We start from the raw sequence: 6,967 nt of genomic DNA, 5'->3' as shown, positions 1-6,967 counted from the left end.
GGTGCTACTGCAGTTTCAGTGTCATATAAACATAAATTAACCTTTGTTTTGACTTAGTGGGCTTCCTAATGAAATATCCTGTGACTGCTTTTGTTTTTAAATTTGCTATGCTTGAATTCAGTAATTGGTTTACGACTGTAATTACTAGTCTTCCAGGCAACACTTATTAAAAACAAATTAAGTTGTTCCAAACTCCGGTGATTTTATGAACATATAGATCAATATAAATCACAGTTAATTAAGCTCTTTATCACTCAGTTTTTCCATATGCAACGTATTACAGCATTGCAATAGGAGGCAGTATTCCTACCTTTCCATACCAATTTAGTCATATTAAAACAAAATTTGGTTTACAATAACAGAGGCTGAAATCCTCTTTGCTTAAGTTGCCTGCTGCACAGTAAAAGTGATATGATGGTTTAAGTTGATAGTGTTTATCTGCATAGGAAAAAAAACCCAACAGAAACATGAGTAGAATTTGAAAAATTGTTTTGAAAAAAAACCCAAAAACATGCCAAGTTAAAACTGCATTTGAATCTTTGTTTCTTTTTCAAATCTTATCAGAGTTGTTACAGGCTATAATTCTGGCTGCACTATAATGAACAAAAAACCCCAACCCTTAGTCAGTTAAGATTGCAACTATTCCTTAGAATGCCCAAGCCAAAATGTGCAAAAAAATATGGTCTGGACTTGTTTTCTTTCTTATAAGAATCACTCTGTAATAAATTTCTCTTTAATGGCCATGAACACTCTAATTAAAGATTTCGGTATTAAACCAAGATTTTTACAAACATGCAATGCCTTGAAATTGACCTCAGTGACCTTCTAATTCATACTCTGCTGCACTTAGAGTCATAGAATCATAGAATGATTTAGGTTGGAAATGACCTTAAAGTTCACCTAGTTCCAACCCCCTGCCATGGGCAGGGACATCTCCTACTAGACCAGGTTGCTCAAAGCCCCATCCAACCTGGCCTCGAACACTTCCAGGGATGGGGCATCCACCGCTTCTCTGGGCAACCTGTTCCAGTGTCTCACCACCCTCATAGTGAAAAATTTCTTCCTGATATCTAAACTAAATCTACATTCTTCCAGTTTGAAGCCATTACCCCTCGTCCTGTCACTACATACCCTCGTAAAAAGTCCCTCTCCAGATTTCTTATAGGCGCCCTTCAAATACTGGAAAGCTGCTATAAGGGTTCCCCAGAGCCTTCTCTTCCCCCGGCTAAGCAAAGCCAACTCTCTCAGCCTGTCCCCATAGGAGAGGTGCTCCAGCCCTCTGATCATCTTCGTGGCCCTCCTCTGGACCCACTCCAACAGGTCCATGTCCTTCTTATGTTGGGGGTCTCCAGAACTCGACATAATATTCCAGGTGGGCTCTCAGGAAAGCAGAGTAGAGGGGCAGAATCACCTCCCTGGACCTGCTGGCCACTCTTCTTTTGACGCAGGGAGCTTATATTTTGATGCTACAGGGAGCTTGTACTACAGAGCAATATGGTTCCTGTTTCTAAGGGGCAGTAAATATAATGTAATGTGGGGTCTTCCAGATATGGTTTCACCAGCCTGAGTTCAGTGAGGTGCCTTCTACTCATCCCCAGGAATATATTGGCTCTTCTGAAGTCAGTGAAGTTCTGCTGCTGATTTCAGTGGAGCTGGGATTTCTCTGTCAATTTAAATTTTTAAATGATCTTGCAGCCCATGCATTGCTTTTTCTTGCTAATCTTGTTGATTTTTAAACCAGGCTGTGTAACTTTTGTCCCTGACCTAGATTCTCCCTCTCCAATGTCCTTAGACTCTGCCCTTTGTGAACCACACTCTCATCTTCATGCATGTCTTGAAAGCATCTATTGGAAGTAATACAATCAACAAAGGTGCAGGGAAACCTCTTTTTACGTTATTTTATAACGTTATAACACTTACTGCATAATTTTTACATTACTTACCTTCCCCCTAGCATGTAGGTGCTAGATCAGGTGGCAGGACTGCAGAAAAGAAAACTTCAAGACACACTATCCCCTCATCATGTCTGACAAGACGCTAAAATGTTGATGTTGATCAAAGAAAAGTTATTACCAGTCTCTATAAACCTGATCTCTCCTATATGCCCAGGCTAACATGGCTATAGCAACACTCTGATTACTCCGTGTGCAATCCCAGACACTGCGCAAAGAGGACGGCCTGTAAGCACCTCATCCTCTGCTAATTTTTATCATCTTCCAGATGCTTTGTTTTCACACCTACAGAGTATTGCAGGAGTCTCTAAGCAGTAATGTAAAAAAAACCCCACCCCTGTTGCCCTTCAGGAGTTTTGTCCTGAATCAAGACCCTGCAGGGATATCCCCAGCTGAAGCTCCACTCCAAGATTCAGCAGTCTAGCAAATTTTGTACCTGAGAAGGTGTAATTTAAAATACGGGTGTTTTTTAATGCTTACAGAAAAAGACCATGAGCCCGACATTTCTGACACCTAAGGTTATTTCCTGCACTGACCTTTTCCATCTTTGCCTTCATATTTATTACGGCTGGAGAAGTGCACTAGCTTAAAATGATCAACATGAATTTAATGAATTTCAAAGGTGTTTGGAATAGTCATCAATTGCAAGCATGATCCTGCTTTCTTGGAAAAGAGACATTTGCGAGCATAGACTGATTTAGTGGATCCCACTGATGTGGGGGATTTTTGCTTGGGTTTTCACCTTTTTATTTCCAGTTGCCCCAGGGTGCATACTTGGTACTTAGCCTTTTTACTGGCTGATAACAAAGAGTATCACTTGATACAGAGATCATTTATAGTTTTAAAATATTAAATTTCAAAGGTATTAATGTGTTCTTTTACAGTCCTTTTGGGCTGAGGTGCTCCAGATAAGTGTAATCGCTGGTACTACATACACACTTAAACATATATCTATACTTTTTAAAAGATCACAGGGGCATGCCTGCCTGGGGATGCTAGGAAGCAGTAGGAGCAGCTCCCACCTCTCCCTGGATGCACAGTGGCCATACTAAATGAGAGGTGCTGTGCTTCGGAGGCTCACCCGTGACACCACAAAGGAGCTGGCAGGTGGGACACCAGTCTGCAGCCCAGCTTCTGCCCAGCACTGGCTGCCCAACTTCTCCAGGGCCCTGAATAAATGCTTATCTCAGGCCAAACCAACTAGCTCCATTAATCATTTATTAAACTGGGCTGGTGTGGGGATGAATGTTTCCAGGCTGCTGGGTTTAAGTAATAGTCCAATGTACCGGAGTTACCTGATATAATCCCTACGTGTTTCCTGCAGTCAGTGCTTTATGTAATGTGACTTTGGAAACCTCAGTCCTGTTAGTTTAATTGACTTATTGGAGAAGAAACAGACAAACATGAGCCAATAACATGTGCTAGTTCTCACACTGGAGATGGTATATGCAGGTCAGGATTCAAGCATCTCACAAAAGCAGTATTCTTTCTTTTCTGGGGAGATAATAAACCTGAAGATTTGGGTTTTTTCCATCTCATCTCCCATCTCGTGAGCAAAGGCAACTTCACTCTATGCTTCAGATGGGATTTTGGTTAGTAGAGAGTTTGAAAAGACCACTTGGAAACATTTCCATTTCTGCTCTGGTCATTTCTGGAAAAGAATTCCCACTAAACCACCCTGGTACTTAAATTAGAGAAAACTGCCTTCTGTTGTCTCCTGAAACATCTCAGCTGAACTACCTTGCCCTGATGGGCTTGAAAAAATGAGAAAAATCCTGACATTGAGAATGTTTGCTGGGGATTGTGGGGTTGGTAAAATTTGCTTGCAGATTGCTAGCTGCTGGTCTCTAACATTACATTTTGTATCAATATATGGCATACAACATGCAATTTGTTTTTAGAGGAGATTTAAAAAAAAAATGCAATCTAGGGCTGAGTTCAGAAGCAAAGCCCAAGAAATTGTACTGCATCAGGATCACCAGCTGTTTGTGTCCTTGGACAAGCTGAGATGCTTTATGGACTGTCATTTCTGTAGTTGCAGTGGATGCGCAGGGGCAAGCTGAAGTGAAATAATTTTATTGTTCAAAGGAATAACTATTTTATCACATTTTATCTTCTTGTTTTTCTCAAGTGGATCGCCTGTTCCCATATGCTTCATCAACCCAGCTCTTGCTGTGGTATGTTAATAATCTGAGAATCTTTATAAACAGATTAGGAGCTACGCTTTCATAATATTCATGAAAATTTAACCCCTTTTTTTCTTGCTTTGAGAAAGAGATTAAATAAAATAACAAGGTGCATGTTGGACCCTATCTGAAAAAGAAAAATACTTGTAAAACACTTTATTTTAAATTTATTTTAGTAGGTGGGAGTAGCATACTTATATTGGCCAACAAAAGCTGAGAAAGATCATTAAAGAGAAAAAAAAGTCCTCCCTCAAATGTTACCAAAATGTCACATCACATAGAAACACTTTCAAAGAGGAAGATATGTTCTGTCCTGATGCACCAGTTTCATAATATTGTGACATTTACATTCTAATGATAACTAAACTTTGATCTTTGGGAAATTATAGAGCAAAGAGACTGATTTGCTGTGATTTTGCCACCTCCCTGAGGGAACTAGATGTAGCCTGCAAACCTCACAGGGGTTATGCAAACAGAAAAGACGACAGTAAAATATTGGGAAAGATGGTTGTTTGGATTATGTGTGCACAGAGAAGTTATGAGGATTAACCAGGTTGAGCGCTGGGGTTTGGTTAAGGATAGTTACACAAAACCCATGCAAACACTCTCCCCTACTTAGGAGTAGCTAAAGACGTAAACCTTAGGAAGACCTTAGGAAGACCTTAGGAAGCTAAAGACGTAAATCTGAATCAATCTATCTTTGCCTGACGGTGGCTCTTGAGAAGTTTGAAGCCACGGGCTAAAGGGGTTGCTGAACTCTGGCTTTATTCCTGATCCATGTTGAAGAAATAGCACTAACACAGGGAGGAACGCCTGTGAAAACCCTCCTTAGGTGTAAATGACATAATTCTGGGTACAGCTTAGTAGAGTACAGCTGATGCTGTGCTCTGAGCAAGGTGGAGGCTATGGTGCCTGCATACTTTTGCAGAGTGTGCTCTCATATGTCCTAATACCAATATCTACTTTAACAATTAATCTCTGGCTTGACACGAGGTGCAGAAAATGTTTGCGCTTCTGGTGAAATACTGGCATTCGGATGCTGCTGCAAGGCAAATCCTCATTGTACAGTGGAGCCACTGTTCGTTCTCTCTCCCCTCAGAGTCTAGAAGAAACCACTTTTCCTTCACGATTTTTTCCTTTCAAAAGCCCAGCAGTTACTGCGTTTCAAGGGATTACTGTATTTGCTTTGGGGCACTGGGAAACTGGCTGCCTTTAGTGTGAGTGAAAGAGGAAAGAGCAAGAGTACCTGAGTTTGTGCCCTTGGGTGCTGCATCCTGATAGGCACGTCCTGTAGCTCAGTGATACGTTACAGTAAGTAGGTTCCATGCAAGGAGTAAAGAAGGGAACGGGCGGTGCACAACAGCATGCCATCAAAGATGTTGTTTTCCCTTGGTAAGCATCAGCTACCATGACTATCCTGGGCGATGTTGTGCTTCTCCAAACTGAAGAAGCCTTTGGGTGCATTAAGGTCTCCCAGAGACAAGTACCTTCTGCCTCAAAGTAAGTTTCATCAACTGCACTTCAAAGATTGATGTGGGACAGAATCAATTAACTCTTAAAAAGTAAAATCTAAGCATCGTTTAATAAATTCATCCACTCCCTCCTGGATGGAAATTTTGCTGTAAGAAAGAATCTTCTTAGTGCCAGAGAGCTTGAGATGGTCGTCTCTGGTGTGGCTTTTCAGACGCAGATTGTCAAGTGATGTATATTCTGTGTATTCCAGTAATTCTATGATACTGCTTATATGCATCTTTCTGCTGGAACTGATGTGCAGGAAAATATCTGCTATGAGAGAAATAAGACATTTTTTACTGGTAGAATTCTTGTATAAGTTCTTCATACAATAATTTTACACTTTGAATAATGTAATATTACGTTGCATAAAAGAGTGCAATTCTCACACGTGAAATAGAAATATGCCTCTGTGATTAGCATGGAGTCTTTAACTAAGGGTTAGATGATAGTGCAGGGAAATTTCTGTAAAGAAAATATAAGCTTTACAAACTGTTCTTGGTTTGCTTTGTTAATAATACTCAGTTAATTAATGTTTTATATTTAATTACAATAGATTGCAATTCGTTATTTCAAACAGGTTTAAAACCTAATAGGCATCAGACTGCAGAGCAAATACCCTTCCTTTGTGCACAAAACTGCTTCCAGCTTCTCAACCTTTTGTAATCTAAATGCAGGAAAAAGAATAAAAAATATGTAGACAAAGGGAGATACACTAGAACATTTTGTCTATTCATGGGAGCTGGATAGTCAACATGACAAGAAAAATTAAACTGGGATTTAGAGACACTTTTTTTTTACCTTGTAGAATGAAGAGCTTTCGGGATTTTACTTTAATTACTTTCTTGTTCAGTTTTTCCTTTGTTGTCTGAAATCATCAATGAGACTTTTGTCTTCCGTTTTCTATTGCTATAAATCTCTTGAGCAAAATTGCTGCCTTCAGGTAAGAGCGGAATAGAACTGGGGACAAAAGCACGGAAATGTTTGGGCAACAGATTCCACTAAGAAAAGAGAGGGAGACAAAGAGAAAGAAAGTACATCTGACCGAAGCAAAATTTCGAAATATTTTCATTTCTGTCTCCTGCAGAAACTTTCTGACTTCCTCCAGGAAAGTTTCCCAAATCTGCTGTGAAGACAGTAGGGCAGAAGATGTTGAGAAGACAGTACGGCAGAAGATGTTCCGAGGGACTGCGGTGCTCTGCCCTGCTACCCCTGCCAGGCTCTGCTCAACACAACTCTGTCCTCTTCCAATTCCCTTACCCATTTCTCACTCCTAACTGGGCCCTGAGAAAACTCTTAAGCTGTCCTGAGAAGGGA

Source organism: Charadrius vociferus, unplaced genomic scaffold (genome assembly GCF_000708025.1).
Source record: "Charadrius vociferus isolate BGI_N301 unplaced genomic scaffold, ASM70802v2 scaffold79, whole genome shotgun sequence".
Taxonomy (NCBI): Eukaryota; Metazoa; Chordata; class Aves; order Charadriiformes; family Charadriidae; genus Charadrius; species Charadrius vociferus.
The sequence above is the reverse complement of the archived record's forward strand: the minus strand, read 5'-3'. Positions refer to the sequence as shown.